At 40.4% G+C, this 19,551-nt stretch overlaps 1 non-coding gene across 1 annotated transcript; it reads right to left on the reverse strand.

Moving 5' to 3' along the window:
* Positions 1-9,019: 9,019 nt before the first annotated feature.
* On the reverse strand, positions 9,020-9,126 carry LOC141624881 (small nucleolar RNA R71). Its single transcript, XR_012534684.1, has one exon. It is a non-coding gene; the product is annotated as a small nucleolar RNA R71 (small nucleolar RNA).
* Between the last annotated feature and the right edge of the window lie 10,425 nt (positions 9,127-19,551).

Below are 19,551 nucleotides of genomic sequence, written 5' to 3' on the forward strand. Positions count from 1 at the left end.
GGCTGACTAGAGTTTGACATTACTGTCGTGTGACGGTGGTGATCAGTTGACCCCCTAGGTCATACCTATAGGGCAATACTCTTAATTGATCATTTAATTAATCGTATAATGTTACGAGTTAATTAAATTACTTGAGAAATTGACGGACGATTTTGGAAGTAAATTTTACGTATCAAATTGAAATGTGATTAAATGAGATACGGTCTGAGTAATCGAATTGTATCATTACTCGGATAAAACAATTGTTTAATATAACAATTAATTTGAATGAATTGTTATAAATACAAACTGTTGTGATTTATAAATTGGTAAATTTTTGGTACAAGTAATTATGATATTACTAAGTCGATTTTTGTATGTGACGTATTTTTATTAATACGTTGATTTTTAATATGTTAAAAATACATAACAAATTTATGTGACATATGACATGTGACATATTGACATTTGACAAAAATAATATGGATCCCATATTATCCTATGTGCCGAAAATGGGAAGGGGTTTAAGCAAATATTGTGTTTGTTTAAGTTAGTGGTAAGCATAATGATAATTACTCTAATATAGGCATGCATACCTAGTGCCTTTTGTGTAAGAGCACAAAGGCCATGCATAGGCCATTTCCCTCCACCCTACCCGGTTCTCCCTTGGAAAGAACAAGGAGTTATTTTACTTATTATCTTTATTATTCACCATATGAAGGGTGGTTAGATAATTTATTCATTCTTACTTGATAATATAATTTTTAGAGAGATAAAAATTACATCCTTCCTCATCTATTCTCCTACCCGGTTTTAGGAGCAATACCAAACTATTTTGGTTCAATTTTTCACTAGATTAATATTATACTAGCTCAAATAATATTAATTAGATTAAGAGTTAGCTTTGGGTATTATTCCTAAGGAGAGATCCTACACTTGGATCTTGTTCTTCCATTAAAGGAAAGCTCAAGAACAAAAGAAAAGGAGATTTCTTTTGTGCCATTGGAACCGAAATACCATTGTAAGAACATGATTTCTTCTCTTTTATTATATTGTTTGCATGCATAAAATCCGTATTTAATTTTATGACAAATTAATTTCAACATATATGAGTATGTTAGTATGTATATGAATCTACATTTCCTTCAGTTACGTCCCCGTAACCATACATACCTGATCAAAAAGAAAAGGGTAACACTCTCTCATGGCCTCCTCTGCCTCCCATGTAGATTCCTCAGTCTCGTGATTAGACCAAAGGATTTTGAGCAAAACTGTCTCACCACTCCTAGTCTTCCTAACCTTTCGGTCAAGAATCTGCTTAGGTACTTCAAGATAGGACAAGGACTCATCTAGCTCTATGCTCTCTGCATCTAACACATGTGACGGATCACTCACATACTTGCGCAACTGAGATACATGAAACACATTATGCACCCTCTCTAACGCAACTAGTAAAGCCAAAGGATAAGCAACCTCTCCAACCCGTTCTAAGATCTCATAAGGCCCTATGAACTTCTGACTCAGCTTGCCTTTCTTCCCAAATCTCATAACCCCACGCATAGGCGACACTTTCAGAAGAACCTTGTCCCCAACCTGAAACTCTATATCCCGGCGATGTAGATCTGCATAACTCTTTTGCCTATCCTGAGCCGTTCTCATCCTTTCCCTGATCATCTTAATCTGCTCAACCATCTCATGTACCATCTCTGGTCCTAGAACCACTGCCTCAACACTGTCGTCCCAACAAATCGGACTCCTACATCTCCTCCCATATAAGGCCTCAAACGGTGCCATGCCAATACTAGTGTGATAGCTGTTGTTGTAAGAAAACTCTATCAAATCTAACCTCTGTTCCCAGCTACCACCAAAGTCCATCACACAAGCTCGTAACATATCCTTGAGAGTCTTGATTGTTCTCTCAGTCTGACCGTCTGTCGCAGGATGAAATGCTGTACTCATCTTCAACGTTGTTCTCAAAGATTCCTGCAACTCTTTCCAAAACTTTGAGATAAATCTCGCATCTCTGTCAGATACTATGTCCTTAGGGACTCCATCCAACTTTAGCACATTTTTCCGATAAGCCATAGCTAATTATGCCTTAGTCCATGTATCTTTCATTGGCACAAAATGAGCTGACTTGGTCAGTCGATCCACTATTACCCATATCATGTTGTTACCCTATTGACTCTTCGGCAAACCCACGATGAAATCCATAGAAATGGATTCCCACTTCTACTCAGGTACGTCTAAAGACTGAATCTTACCTTGTGGTCGTTGCTGTTCCCCTTTAACTCATGGCATGTCAAACAACGGGCCACAAACTCAGCTGTTTCTTTCTTCATCCCAGGCCACCAGAACGTGTTCTTTAAATCCTTGTATAGCTTATCACCATCCGGATGTACTGAATACGGTGTACAATGTGCCTCTGCCATGATTGTCTTTTTCAGCTCCTCATCATTAGGGACACACCACCTCCCATCAAACCTCAGACTACCATCTGTATGAATAGAGAATCGAGACACTATCCCTTTCTCTACTCCAGCTCTCCACTCAACCATCTTAGGATCCAATACCTGTTTACCTCGAATATCATCATAAAGATCAGGCTGCACCGTCAAATCTCCCATGGCATCCCCTCTCTGCATCATATGTATCCCAAACCTCCCCACCTCATCTCTCAACCTCATCAAAGGTAAAGTTGTACACAAAGAATGTACACTCTTCCTACTCAAAGCATCTGCAACAACATTGGCTTTCCCTTCATGGTAGATAATATCCATGTCATATTCGCCAATCAGCTCCATCCACCTCCTCTGTCTCATGTTCAACTCCTTTTGAGTGAAAATGTATGTGAGACTCTTGTGATCAGAAAATACCTTAAAGGTCACCCCATAAAGGTAATGTCTCCAAATCTTGTGAGCAAACACCACTGCACCCAACTCTAGATCGTGTGTAGGATAATTCTCCTCGTAAGGCTTCAACTGCCTAGAAGCATAGGCAATCACTTTACCATTCTGCATCAACACACATCCCAACCCATTTTTTGAGGCATCTGTATAAACCTCAAAGTTCTCAATCCCTTCAGGCAATGCTAAGATAGGAGCTGTGGTCAAACGCTCCTTTAATGTTTGGAACACCGTCTCACAACTCTCATCCCAACGAAACCTGTTCTCTTTTTTTATTAAAGCTATCATAGGTCTAGCAATCTTGGAGAAATCCTTCACGAACCGTCTGTAATATCCAGCTAAACCCAAGAAACTCCTGATCTAAGAAACATTCTTTGGTGCTTCCCACCTTGTCACTGCCTCAATATTTGCCGGATCCACAGCTACCCCATCCTTAGAGATCACATGCCCCAGAAAAGCAACTCTCTCTAACCAGAACTCACACTTGGACAGCTTAGCATATAACTCATGCTCCCTCAAGGTCTGCAACACAATCCTCAGATGCTCCTCATGTTCCTCCTTAGTCTTAGAATAGACTAAGATGTCATCGATAAACACCACCACAAACTTGTCCAAAACCTGTCTGAAGATTCTGTTCATCAAATCCATTGACACAGCCGGTGCATTAGATAACCCAAAAGGCATCACCACATACTCATAATGGCCATACCTCGACGTGAAAGCTGTCTTTGGTATGTCCACCTCTCTAATCTTCACCTGATGGTACCCCGACCTCAAATCAATCTTGGAAAAGACTAATGCACCACTCAACTGATCAAACAGGTCATCTATCCTTGGCAAAGGATACTTGTTCTTCACCGTCACTCGGTTCAGCTCCCTGTAATCTATACACAACCTCAAGCTCCCATCTTTCTTCTTCACAAAAAGAACTGGTGCTCCCCACGGTGATACACTAGGTCTAATGTATCCCTTCTCTATTAGATCATCTAACTGTTTCCTGAGCTCCTCCATCTATTTAGGACCCATCCGGTACGGTGCCTTAGAGATTGGCCCCGTCCCCGGTTTCAACTCAACCGTGAAATCTATCTCCCTCTTCGGTGGCAACCCCGGAATCTCCTCCGGAAAGACATCTGAAAACTCACCCACCACTGGTATCTGATCAACTGTCGGGCTCTCTATCCGGTCATCTATCACATGGCACAAGATCAAAGGGCATCCCTTCCTCAGATAGGACTTCAAGGTCACAGCTGCAATCAACTTAACTTTGGGTTTGACCACAAACCCACGATAAGACACACTAACACCATTAGTACCTCTCAAAGACACTTTCTTTTGATGACAGTCTATCTTAGCTTTGTACTTTCCCAACCAATCCATCCCGACTATCATCTCAAAACCGTCTAAAGAAAACTCTAGCAAGTCTACAGGTAGGTCAACTTGCCCAACTATCATAGATACATCCCTAAACAAACTCCCACATGATACAGACTCACCCGAAGGTATAAAAACTTTCTCACTTACAGACTCATATACCCTCAAACCCAACCGTTTAACATGACTCGAAGATACAAACGACTGAGATGCCCCCGAATCAAACAAAACAAAGGTATAAATACCGTTAACAAGAAAAGTACCAGTGATAACATGTGCATCGTCCTCAGCTGCTTTCTTGTCCATCATAAATGACTTTCCATCGGTCTTTGTCCACCTCCTGGACAAGATGGTGAAGTGGTCGGCTTAGCACCCGACCCCTGATTGTTGTTGTTCGTAGCTAGTTTCTGATAAGAATTACCGCCATTGCGGTTACCTCCACCCTGGTCGCTCTGACCTCCCCGGTTAGACCATGACCCAGCCGGTCTGTTGCTCGCATAACTCTGTGCCGGTCCCTGAGAATAGCTCCCCTGAGCCGGTCTCTGAAAAGCCCCCGGTACACTCGTACACTCATGTCTCTTGTGGCCTACACCGCCACAGCCAAAGCAAGTCATCCCCCAACTACCACTACCGCTCCCACAGCCACGCCCAAAGGAAGCCCTAACACTGAACCCTGAACCAAAAGAAAACGCTCTAGCTTGACCGTGCATGCCTTTCTTGTAATTATATTGGCCACCACCTTTACTCTCAGCCTTTCTTTTCTCACTACCTCTCTCCCGGGCCATCTCCACCAACCTCTCAGCTCTCCCAGCCCTCTCATAAGCTTCCTTAACATCAGTAAGGACTCCCACGGGTAAATTGTCCATAATCCTGGGGGTCAACCCCCTCTCAAATCTCAGCGCTAGGTTCTCCTCACTCAAACCCATGTCCTCAACATATCTAGACTTCTCATTAAACTGCCTGTAGTACTCAGCTACCGACATGTCAGATGTCATCCTAAACCCATCAAAATCCTCCCTCAGCTTACTCCTCACATGCTCAGGTACAAACCCTTTCCTCCTAGCGCTCCGGAACTCTTCCCAAGGTATAGAAGGTAGACCCTGCTTCGTATACATCTCCCTAGCACTCACCTTCACCTTATCCCACCATTCACCAGCCGCTTCCCTCAAGTAGAACGCAGCTTGTTCTACTTTCATCTCATCAGGACAATGTACCTGATCCAGAATGTTCTCCATCTCGCGATGCCAATTGTCAAGAAGATTTGGCTCCCCGGTCCCCTTATACTCTTTTGGGTTGAACCTCGCTATATAAAGACTGATCTTAGAGTGATCAACCTCTTTATCCTTCCCCACTCTCTTTAGGGCGTCCGTAAGAGCATCTTGATGCTCCAACATCTTAACTATATTGTCGATGTTCATGCTCTCAGCTCTCGCATACAAAGCGGTTTTCTTTGGTGGCATCTTGAAACTATATAAGAAAGAGTAGATATAAACATACGTACTATAACCCCAAAACATGAAAAAAAAACTGCCCATAACCCACTCGATCGAGTGCCTAAACCTACTCGATCGAGTAGCGGCTACTCGATCGAGTGCCAACCATACTCGATCGAGTGCCCCGACTGCAGACCCAAAACAGACCTTCTTATCTCTAACATACTCGACCGAGTAGCATATCCACTCAATCGAGTGCCCCCTACTCGATCGAGTCATGCTGACTCGTACATACTACCCGCATGTTATCTCTCATAACCCAATATACTATGCAACTTCATAATCTCAACATTATAATATAACTACGCATGCATTTCTACACAATTCTTCATATAATCAACAAAATAATCTACTTCATGTTATTAAATGCCACATATTAAACAACCATTATGCTTCTTTATTCAAACCAACATATGTACACACCCCACCAAATTTTTTCAATCACAATTTCAATCTTTTATTCCCAACATCCAACAATTCACAAGATATATCGTTACATTCACATAAGCTGACAAACACCACATACGACCTTGACACATACCCCCCATGTGACCGGTTCAAAATTGTAGGGCGAGTTCGCGACTTTAGGACGTCTCCCAACCCTTTGCATTAGCTCCTACAACCTTTACCCCGGGTTCATTTTAATTGACTCCGTATATTCATTAGATTCATTAGTTACAGGTTTCAGGATCGTCGCTCCGATACCATTTTGTAACACCCCCATACTCCAAGTGCCTTACCAGGACCACCCAAGTATAAAGATGTTACCATCTCGGTTATCCGAGGCAATGATAATCATAAGACAATAACGAAACAACATCCCCCTACTACTAAGAGAATAAAAATTCTCTTAGTTTTCCCGCCAAAAGAGACTTCTTCTTAGTTGGGCTTATTTTTCTGGATACTACTAACACAACAAGATTTGATAGATTGTAAATTATGGACCTCCAATTTTTCTATCTCATCTATCAAAGTAAAAGTTATTAATAGGCCATAATTTTGGACTCTACATGTCATATTATAAGCTAGATGAGTGAACTTGATTTCGTATAAATTTAAATTTATATTATATTTATTTATTACCTCTTTTGTAGAAATCATCAGTTATTTATTATGTAAATTTTTGTCTTAGTAATATGGACTATTTTTTGAAGGATGTAAAAACACTTATGTATTTTCTATTAGAAATAAAAAAGTGAAAACATTATTTTAATAATTTTTAAATCGTCTTTTTCGACGCGAGGAATAGTTTTTACTGCTTTTCGTTTTAAGGTCAATACGCGTTTTAATAAAATTATACAACTAACTTAATAATTGTACTACTAATGTCATAAATTAGTTGCATGTAATGATATAAAATTATTGTATTATTTTTAATAGTAAAAAAATAACTTAACTTAAAATGTCTTCTTATGGTAGTAAACTTTTTTTTCAACCTCTTATTAATATTATATTTAGTAGATTTATAACATTAAATTAAAAGTATACTTCATTTATGCAAATAATTTAATTGATAATATCTCTTTATAAAATGAATCTAAAAAGTACCGTGCTATAGCACGGGAACTACACTAGTTTAAATAGTATAAGTTTAGTGGAAGAATACAATCCAAAACCAAATGCCCAAAATACGGGTTACATGTTCTCAAAACAACTGTCCAACAAACTAAATGAAAATGTCTGACAAACTACTAAAGCTACAGCGGAAGACTCTATCATCTGACGGTGACAATCCCAGCTAGCCCATGTATCTCTACTCATACCTGCTCAACAACATCTCGCCATCCCCGAATGGATCACCACAGTTTTTAAAACAATAAACGGGGTCAGTACTAATCACATAATTAATATAATCCAACAACACAACAAACAACACAGCTCAATCGTCACAGATATACTCCGAACTCCATCACCAACTCCACAATACTAACTACACACTAAAGTGTGTAGCCCTGCCAGAGTGCCCATCGTAACAGGTCACTCCTCGCCGCCAGTGGGGGACCGCAGCCGTTCCCACCTAAGCCCCGCTCATCTCCATTGAGCAAATAACCCAAATCCATTAATGTGCACATCCCTTCTGTGGCGGGTTCCACAGAAGGCGAATAATGGGTGTGAAGCCACTCCCGCAAGTGACTCCACTCAGCCAGGGACGCACTCCGAAGAACACAGACAGATACAAACAATCACAACTACTAATCAGCAATTAAAACCAACAACTGTCGCAATACTCGTGTGATAGCAATCAACAATCACAAATCATCACCAACACATTATGGGACTAATACTGAGTAGGGAAACCCTACTTGGAAAGCAACACAGTCAGACGATCTCAACAGCTGTTATAAAAAAGCCTCTTCTACGAATCCTCCTCCTAACATAACATCACATATATCACTAACCACACAAAACCAACACAAATCCCCAATTCCCAAAATTAGGGTTTAACAAGACTTAATTAAATATAACAAATTCGGTACGTAGATCTTACCCTCAACGCAAGGATCACAAAGATGTAAAGAAAGGTGAATTCCGACCTTCCAAGCTCCGGGATTTGTCAATAATGCAACGAATGCGAAATACGTAGATTGAAATCTCTTTTGAAAGTGATTAGGTTTGTAAAAGCGTATTATGAAAGTGACGGAAGTGTTTATATATTAATTCGCATTATTAACAAAACCCGACAAATCATCCCCCGTAAACCGGTTACTGGATCGAGTAACTGACGTACTCGATCGAGTACCGCCTACTCGATCGAGTACCAAGGCTACTCGATCGAGTACCCAACAGGTCAGAAACTATTTTAAAACGCAAAACACACTTACTCGACAGAGTAAGGCCCACTCGATAGAGTACCCAGAGACTCACAAAACCGTAGTATTACAACAAAATCAACCCACAATGCCTAAATTCTCATCACATTCCGTACCAACAGAGGAGAACCTACCAAATGGTACTCCCACACCACAACATTTAACCGGTAATTTCATTGCAAAATCCGCATTTATACAATTAGTTGAGAGAAGTCAATTTGGGGGGATGCTTAGTGAAGACCCCCATTCTCATATGGAGACTTTTTGTGACTATTGTGATGCGATTTCTAAAACCGGAGTTACTCAAGACCAAATTCGATGGGTCTTATTTCCTTTTTCTTTGATTGGTTCTGCGAAGCAATGGTTAAAGTGCCTAGATAAGGCTACTCTTAATATTGACTCTTGGAAGAAATTGGCACTTGCTTTCTACAAGAAATTCTATCCTCCGGAGAAGACTAACATGTTGAGAGCCCAAATCACCGGGTTCAAACAAAGGGATGAGGAATCTTTGTATGAAGCATGGGAGATATTCAAGGATACTTTCCGATCTTGTCCACATCATGGACTTAGCGAGTGGTTCCTTGTACAACAATTTTGGAATGGTCTATATGAAGACTCCCGAAACATTCTCAATATGTTATCAAATGGTATGTTTACCGAAGTTGATGATAATCAATCATGGAACAAGATTGAGGAAATGGCGGTCCATAACTCACAATATAGTAGACCTCGTAAGGCTATTAGAGAAGGAAAGCATGAAGTGGACTCTATTACTCAATTGGGTGCTCAACTTAGCGCTCATATTGATACCATTAATTTGAAGTTTGAAAAGGCTATGGCTAAGCTTGAAGAAGCCTCCAAATCACCTAAGCAACATGTTAATGGCATGGTGGCATCTTCATCAATTCCAAGTGGAGTATGTGAGAGATGTGGAACTTTGGGACATGACTAAAGTGAATGTAGGTGGTACCCCTTATTCCAACTATTACAATGAAAACACCAAATTCCATCCCAACCTCTCATACAAAAGCCAAAATGTTCAAAACCCTCAAACAACATACACCCCACCTCCAATGAGAAACTGTAGATACCCAGTATCTGCACCTTCCAAAAACCACCCGATGATGATCGGACTGTAACGTGTTTTTGATATGCGTGCGTGTATTGGCTATACATGAGACGGTTTACTGCACTACTCGGATATGAAAAATGATTTCAAAAGTTTTCTAACTTCATTTGAATTAAAATAACACTATTTAGAGTTAAAACCGTCTTCGGACCCAAACCGACTCAGAAACCCGCAACTCGAGTCAACCTGAGTCAAACCAAATCTCGAATGTCGAAAATGATGCCATAAATGGCTTTATCTTGCCATTTGCATTAAAATGACCCTAATTAGAGTCAAAACCGACACCGGGCCAAAAACCGACTCCAAATTCAAATCCCGACTCACACGGGTCAAACTCGAGTCAAGCACACAAAACACCTACCTCAAGTAACACCAAAATCATCTTATTAGATGCCCATATTGTTACACGACATCTTATATGAATGCCACATATCAACAATGGATGGAGAATTGGCCACGTTCAAACTGAAAGGGACAATACACCCACCTGTATCTCAAGGTAGCTCGCGCCTCTTTAGGCATGCCCTTGGCCAGCAAGCAAACTTAACCGAGTTGCTACCACCCCCATTTCTCTATAAATACCAACCTTCACACACTACAATCCTTACGCGAGCGTCCGCCCCTTCACCTCTCCCTTAAACTTCTAGACTCGACTTCCTAAGTCACAAAATCGACACGTGTTTACGACCTACCGATCGTAAACACAAGCCTTACATATGTTTTTTGGTACCGTCGCCGTGCATTCGACCGACCCATTTGACCAACTCGATTCATCAATCAACATGTTTTAATTAACATATTTTCAAAACAAAATCCTTTTTTAAGGCACTTTTTAAACTTCTTTGATCGCGATTAGTCACAACGAGAAAACCGTCTCTAAAGTCGTCTACTTCGCAAACATCAATACACGTAAGTTTGAGGGTGTAAATAACTCAATTATTTCATGTCTTTACTGTTTTCATAACTTTACAAGCATGATTAATGCATAACACAATTCAAATATAGGTTAGACGAGCCAAAACCGAGTTTTAGCCTGAGACAGAAGCCCCTTGCTATGCAGGGAGGCTCGCGCCTCTTGTGGGTGTCCAGGTCAGACTCAAATGTATTTGAGTTCGTCTTTCCTTCAACACTTTCTTTTATTTTTACATCTTTACTTTTACGGTATTTACCATTTTAATTCATTTTTATGACAAATATTTTGACCATTACAAAAATCACCCTTGGTTCCTTATACCATGACGGTTTATTCCATGACTCGGTGATATTTACTGGTTAATTACATTTTAATGGGTGTTTTAACACTCTTTTCTTTTATTTACCATTTTTCTCATTTGTTTATATTTGTAAATATATTAGTCATAATTCATAATCATCCTTGGTTCTTTATACCATGACGGTTTAATCCGAGTACGATGACAAACTTGACTAATTACATATAAATGAACTTAACATATTTAGTTCAAATCAAACATTTTACATTTTTATTTGTAAAGTATACTTCCAAACATGGAAATCCGACAACGAATATTACGAACATAATAGTAATTATTCCGAGTCATGCAAACAATACTTCCAAATCATTTATTCACAAATACGGTTTTAAATAACCTTTTCAAGAACCAGGAGACGCCCCCTTAGGTCGGCTCATGACTCGCGCCCCAAGCGGCCGTCTGTTTCCATCTTTCAAAACCAGGGCCGAGCCCCTACCCTCGCCAATAGGTTCGCACCCCTATGGGGCTGCCTGGCACTATTCTGCCTCGTTTTTTAGCACTTATCTAGGACGATCCCGATTACGGTTAATCCAAATACGTGACGGATCAGATTGACAAGTTTACGTTTTTTACACTTTGTCATTTGACACCCTTTTTCAATAAATGGATCATGTTAAGCATCATAACCTGAACTTGGTAAATGGATGTTTAATTTCCGTTTTCACATGTAAATCAATCTAAATCCAACTTGACATCTTATGCTTGATATTTGGATTAACAAACCGACTTAGAAAGCTCACATGTTAGGTTAACACTTTTGGATGTGTATTCATGCATTTCAACCGTTTTATCAACGTTTGCACTTAAACAACCACAATCGATCAGTAGAGGCCGCTAACGCGGGCGGGATTGGGTGTCCGATTAAAGGGCTTCCCAATACGTACCCTCACCCCTTACTCAGAACCTTTGGATAGTGGATGACCTTATCCAGGGCGTACGAGAGTTATTTTAGGCATAGAATGCTAAAAGAGGGACGAGTCCTTATCTTTAGTACCTATGTCAAACACCGCTTTTTGCCTTGGTTGACCTAGGTATAAAGTGGATTCGAACGGGTTCCAAGCATCCCACAAATGCTTGGTGGCGACTCCGAACATATCTAATCGTTTCGAGACCTTTACCGAGACGAAACCGACCGATCTAAAGCGATCCGGTCGAAAGCATTTTTACGCCGCCGAGCGTGGCTTTTTAGACCGCTGCATGTCCACAGATTGGCTTGGCGTGCAGGTGGCCCGTGAAGGCAGATCGGTAGGTGGCCCAAATCCACAGACCGGCCTGTGGCCCATGTGTACAGATTGGCGACTCCGCTGGGGAAAACTAAGACACTTGTGTCTTTGCGATCCTTAGAGGTGAAACTCGAACGAGGTCGTGGTTAAAGTGCATTAATTGATATTCCGGTCATAAGTCGGGTTCCTTGTCCGGGCCCACAACCTAACCCTTTTCGACCAATTGGCTTGTCCCGCCGGCGTGAGTTTTCTCATTCCCGCGTTTCGAATCCCGATTGAGTCAAGCATACCGTTGACGATACACATTTCTGTTTCGTCAAAGAGCTTTCATCACCTTCGAGCACGAGGCTAGGGCACCCTCCTTACACATTTTGTTTGGATTGATATCCCTCTTGCAAATCGGGGTTTGATTGCTTGGTATGTAACCCACCCTTTTAAGCCAAAACCCGTGTCAGCATTATGCATAATATAATGAACTGTGAGTGCTTATGTGTTATGTGATCATAAGTCCTTCCGTGTCATTTCAAACTTCAAAAACACCTTTTTGCGTCGTTATAATGGCCGTTTCAAACCTCGGTCTTTTGCCAACCGTTGGAACCTTTTTATGCCGTCGTAATGACGATTTTTAAACCCGGTTTTTCACAACCGTTTCAAACCTCGGTCTTTCGCCGACCGTCGCATTTCAAAAAATACGCCTTTTTAGGCTGTCGTAATGACCATTTTCAATCCCGGTTTTTATAACCATTTCAAATACACCTTTTATGCCGTTATAATGGCCATTTTAAAACCCGGTTTTTATAACCATTTCAATGCGCCTTTCCAGGCCGTCATAATGACGATTTTCAAACCAGTTTTTATTACAACTGTTTCAAACCTCGGTCTCTTGCCGACCGTTGCACAACTTTTTATGCCGTTATAATGGCCATTTCAAAACCCGATTTTTATAACCAATTTCAAAAGAACCTTTTCATACTGTTGCAATGACGATTTCAAACCTTGGTTTTCACAAACCATTTCAAAATACTCTTTTACATCGTCGTAATGGTCATTTCAAACCTCGGTCTCTCGCCGATCGTTGCATTTCTCAAAGCGCCCTTTTACGCCGTCGTAATGACGAATTCTAGCCTCGAATTTTAAAAATTTGAAATCAGTTTTCAAACAAAAACGTTTTTTTCAAACCGTCGTAATGACGATTTCAACCCGTGCAATTTTCCAAATTTCAAATCTCGTTTTCTAAATCAAATTTGGCTTTTCTAAACCGTCGTAATGACGTTTTCAATTCTCACAATTTTCGATTTGCATAACGTCTTTCAAAAGTTAAAACGGTTTGCTAACCCGTCCTAATGACGAATTCAATCCTGATAATTTCCAATTTCAAACCATTTGAAAACAAATTTAACCGTTTTCAAATTTCAATTCAAAATCAAATCTTTGAAAACCAATTTAACCGTTTTCAAATTTCAAATCCAATTTCAAATCATTTGAAAACAAATTAAACCGTTTTCAAATTTCAATTCAAAATCAAATCTCTGAAAACAAATTTAACCATTTTCAGATTTCAAATCTTTGAAAACAAATTTAACCGTTTTCAAATTTCAAATTCAAAATCAAATCTTTGAAAACAAATTTAACCGTTTTCAAATTTCAATCCAATTTCAAATTTTTGAAAACAAATTTAACCGTTTTCAAATTTGAAATTTAAATTAAATCATTTGGAAACAAATTTAACCGTTTTCAAATTTCAAATCCAATTTCGAATCATTTGAAAACGGATTTAACTGTTTTCAGATTTCAAATCCAATTTCAAATAATTTGAAAACCAATTTAACCATTTTCAAATTTCAATTCAAAATCAAACCATTTGGAAACAAACTTAACCGTTTTCAAATCCCCCAATTTCAAAATCAAATCTTTGAAAACAAATTTAACCGTTTTCAAATTTCAATTCAAAATCAAATCTTTGAAAACAAATCTAACCGTTTTCAAATTTCAAATTCAAAATCAAATCTTTGAAAACAAATTTAATCATTTTCAACCCAATTTTAAATCCTTTGACAACAAATTTAACCGTTTTCATGGCCATTGTGATGACGATTCCAAATTCTTCAATTCTCGATTTTCAAATCCGTGATTCGGAATTTCAAAAACCGTCTTTGGAAACAACACTTGGTTTTCAGAGCCGTCACAATCTCAACTTAAACCATCTTTTGAAAACAAACCTAAGACAACCCTTTCAACTGGTCGACCTTCGAAGATCCCTACTCTTTGGAAGCCGTCCATAAAACGACAAATGAATCTTTTCGAAAATATCTATTTTCGAAAATTTCAGTCCACTTTTCTGATTCAGCCTCGAGTCGATTTCAAGTCAAGTCGTCTAGATAACGTGAAGTCTCCGCCGAAGTTAGTACCTACCTTCTGGTCTAGGTCGTGTCGCCTAATTGTCGAGATATCTTCAATGGCGTTACCAGAGTCAAAACCTCTCGGGTATTAAACCCGTCTTTCCCCTACATTACGGGTCAAAGGTCAAGTTTGTATACATGTCTTGTCCAACGGCATCTTGCCATCAACACACATCCAAACTAAGTCATAAGTCGTCTGTCTAAGTGTCACTATGCCAAAGCTGACACTCGAGTCTAAGTTCAAAGTCATGCACCCTAAGTTCGAACACAAGAGGTCATTCACGATATTTAATGAACTCATAACCTAGTCACACCGTCGTGCCTTCACGACAAAACTGACTTTTGTACATATGTGTCGTACTTTCCTTTGTTTGTACAAAACCTTGCTAAGACAAGTTATAACGCCTATCGTTATGTCAAATAGGAATCCCTTGGGTGCCATCAATCGCCAACCAGAAACTCAAGAAGCCGATCCGTATGCAACCGCCATGACTTCTGCTGAAACCAACAACATGGTCCTTCGACTCCTAGCTACCGTGGAAAACTTGAGCACTCGTCTCTCCCAAGTTGAGGACAAAATGATAACCGAGAATTTTCCCTCTTCTGATATTGAGCAAAGGGTTAAGCTCCTTGAAAGCCGGCTACTTGCCAACGACAAAACCAACCCTAGTTGAAACCTACCAAAACCACTGAAACCAATTCCTTAGGCGCTTCACCAACCAAAACCAGACGACCTCGTAGGTCCTTCCCTGATTTGGGTATACCTTATGCCATAGCCTTGGAAAGGCTAATCTCCAAAGTAAAGCTCAAACCGATTGTTCCAACTCCAGACCCTTCACCATACAAGCGAGGACGTAGATGGGACGGAAAACTGTTTTGTCAATATCACCAAGGTCGCGGACATGACACTGAATGTATCTCCCGCTAAAAGGTGTCATCAATGATATGATTGAAAAGGGTGAATTACCACAACCTCCCTCAACAAACAACAAAAATAACCCTTCAGAAAACCCTATTGGACACAATCAGGAATCTTCCCTAAACTGCTCTCACCTCATCTCTCCTGACGATGAGGAAATTCATGCAATCGACGAAGTTGGCATACAAAGCGCCATAATGATGCTCTCTGTCTCCATCAACAACATATTCTCAAAGCTGCAAGTGGCTATCGATGACTTGAACACTCGAGTAGCTAATTTGGAGAAGAGGGTCGGTACTACCGAAAATGAACCTGGCCATCAAGAAGGAAACCAACCCTCCGTTCACCAACCAACAGCTGTTGAAAATGAGGAGTCATCCGATGGTTCCCAAATCCACAAACCTACCAACAAAGAACATGAAATGGCCTCACCAAAATCCCTTTCAAAATGCCAAGCAACATCCCAAAAACTTCCCATTGACAACGACCAAATCCTTTTTCCGCCCAGGATTGACAAAAACAAAACTCACAAAAACATCCCCAAAAACACCAATGTTGGAACCATGGGAAAACATCAAAGGGTATTCACCGATCTGGGAATAACATATGGCACCGCTCTAGAGATACTTGCTTCAGAAGGAATGCTCCAACCCACTGGACCAACTCCGGATTCATCTGAGGCTAAGAAATCTCATTTCTGGACCCTAATGCCTATTGCCAATATCATCGAGGCAAGGGCCATGACACCAAAGCCTGCTTCAAACTCAAGAACGCCATTCAAGATATGATTGAAGCTGGCAAAATCATAGTTGCACCTCTCGGTCAAGACAATCCTCCTGAATGTCTCAAGTCAAACAGTAAGGTTGAACGTTCTCAAAGGACATTCACCAACCTCAACACAACCTATGCCGCAGCTCTTCAAAAGCTTGTGACTGAAGGGAAACTACAACCAATCGGGCCCACTCCGGACCCGTCTGAATGCAGGAAGACCTATTTCTGGGACGACAGTGCCTATTGCCAATATCATCAAGGAAATGGTCATGACACGGAAACATGCTTCAAACTGAACTGTCAACTTCATCCCTAGGCCAACCAAGTGATAAAAACAACCCTAATGAACATCTCTTCCTGCAAGGAGATGAGCGCCTCATGAACTATTATCCTCATATCGTCCCAAACAACGAGATTGAAATGCTCAAGTGGGTCAATGCTCAAGACCAGACATTCAAGCTGCTGGATGCTGCGAAGGAGACCTTCGAAGAGGAAAGTGATGATTAGGAGTCCGTATCTACGATTGAGTCTGAGTCCGAGTCTTAGACTTTCTCATATCTATCGTAGTGTCTGTCCTTTTATTCCTAAGTGACAAACTGGGGGCTGTCCCCATGAGTCACATGTATTCACTGAGTCTGTGCTAACCTCTTATTTATCTAAATAAAAGCACGATTTCCAACTATCATATATTCTCCCCTTTACCATTTCCCGTTAACAACGAGAATTAATTTGAGAATTGATTTAAAACATATGTTCCAATTCAATGTGAGTACACTCGAGTGACGTTCCGTACCGAGTAAGCAGAGGACTCGAAACTCCGTGTCCATTCTCTTTACTTATTCTATGTCTGGTAATAGAAACCTTTCATTAGCGCCCGATTTAGAACGAGCATCTATCAAAGGGATTCTATGACGAGCCTAGATAACAAACCATAACATCTCCTTGTTCATGATCAATAACAGAAGGCAAGCCCATTCCCCACAAAAACATCCCATCACTGAGAATCAACCTCTCACCACCGGGTACATCCCCGCTTGCACCTACACCATCCTCGAATGAAGGACAGCAAAGAATGAGTAGATCTAGGTCTACCAATTTTCCAAAAAACATAAACAAATGTCTAACAAAAAATGTTAGTCTAACCCCAAACAAATAAACTCCAAAACCTAAAGCTCGATAACGTTCATGAATTCGACCATGACCCAGTCCATGAACAATGGATACCACCGACATCTCAAAACAATGACAACACATAAGGGACAAGCCCCCTTCCCAAATTCTCCAATCAAAGGTCATATCCAAAAGGCCTTACATCCCAAGGCCAAAAGCCATTCACCCAGAGCCAAAAGCGAAGCCAAAGCAAAACCAAAGCCAAGGCTAAAGCCAAAACAAAGACAAGATAGTGAAATTCAAATTCACTATTTTCACAAATTTCAAACGACGGAAATTAAAACCGTCATTTTCAAATAAAAAAAAAGACAAGATAGTGAAATTCAAATTCACTATTTTCACAAATTTCAAACAACGGAAATAAAACCGTCATTTTCAAATAAAAAAAACGAAATAGTGAAGTTCAAATTCGCTATTTTCCCACAATTTCAAATGACGTAATTGAAAACCGTCACTTCTCAAGAAAATGAAGTAACAAAATTCGTTATTTCCCACAATTTCAAATGATGAAATTCAAAATCGTCACCTTTCAAACCTCGGACCAACAAGTCCAACACCAAAGCACCAAGTCCAGGACCAACAAGTCCAAAGCCCAGGACCAACGAGTCCTACACACCAAATCCCGGACCGAAAAATCCAAAACACCAAACAAGTCAGTCCAAAACACCAAGTCCAGGACCAACAAGTCCAAAGCCCAGGACCAACGAGTCCAACACACCAAATCCCGGACCGACAAGTCCAAAACACTAAACACCAAAACCTGATGTCAAAGAGCTAAAATAATAGCTCAAGACTCGTCAACTAACAACAAACCCAACAAAGCTTCACCCCTATGTCCTTCTAGAGACTGTTACAGGGAGACCTATCTAGGATCCTGGGAATTCCCCTCAAGATCATAACCAACATCGCTTCACCCTTAAGTCTATCTAGAGACTGCTATAGGGAGATCTATCTAGGCTTCTGAGGATTCCCCTTAAGCTCGTAATACCTCACCTTAACCTTTAAGGTCCAGACATGGGAATCTGATCCCACATTATTTACCAACCATTTTGTGCTCAGGCCACAAAAAGCTTGAGACCCCATTCCGAACCACATTACAAGCCGTAACCCATCGGCCTAAACACCACAAAATACAAACTCCAGATTTTTATCTGTCAAACAAACCTTTTATTACCAAGCTTCACATTCCAAAATGTCAAAGCCATTTTCACCTTGACCCAGATTCAGAGTCTTCAAAAAAAAAACATTCCTTTCTTAGGGTCCACTTTTTAGTGTGCTCACACAACAAGAAACATTTTCACAAACATTGCCTCTTCGATTCATGATTAAGAGGTATTTCTCTCCAATCAACTTTCGAGTCACCAAACAGAATTTACCGTCGTGACCCTCAGCTCCAGATTTTTATCTGACAAACAAACCTATTATTACCAAGCTCCACATTCCATAATGTCGAAGCCATTTTCACCCTGACCCAGATACGGAGTCCTCGAATGCTTTGCTACCGAGAACAGGACATACCCAATCTACCCTTAGGGTGCACTTTTTAGTGTGCTCACATGATAAGGAACATTTTCACAAATTACGCCTCTTCGATTCATGATCAAGGAGGATTTTTCTCAAATCAATTTTCGAGTCACCAAACGGTTTTTACCGTCGTGACCCTCACACTTTAAGGTCCTAACAACTCGCTTAGGCACACACATTCAGAACTACGATCTGGTTTGATTTCACTTCACGTGAATACGTAGGCAGTCCTTCAAGGACACAACCATACACCTCAAAATCACTTCAAGGTACTAACAGTTAGCTTAGGCACACAAACACATGCAGAACTACGATCTGGTTTGATTTCGCAAACACGCGAATACGTAGGCAGTCCTATTACAAGGGCGCAACCACACCCCCATAAATATTCAATTTTCACACCTTCAATTTGCAACCCATTGCACACACACGCAGAACTACGATCTGGTTTGATTTCGCAAACACGCGAATACGTAGGCAGTCCCCAACAAGGACACAACCGCACACCTATTTAAATCTCAACCATTAACATCAATCCTCAAAAGCGGCCCATCCAGCTGCAAAAATTAATCTCTTTACTGGGGGC

The sequence above is a fragment of the Silene latifolia genome, chromosome X, assembly GCF_048544455.1.
Source record: "Silene latifolia isolate original U9 population chromosome X, ASM4854445v1, whole genome shotgun sequence".
Lineage (NCBI taxonomy): Eukaryota > Viridiplantae > Streptophyta > Magnoliopsida > Caryophyllales > Caryophyllaceae > Silene > Silene latifolia.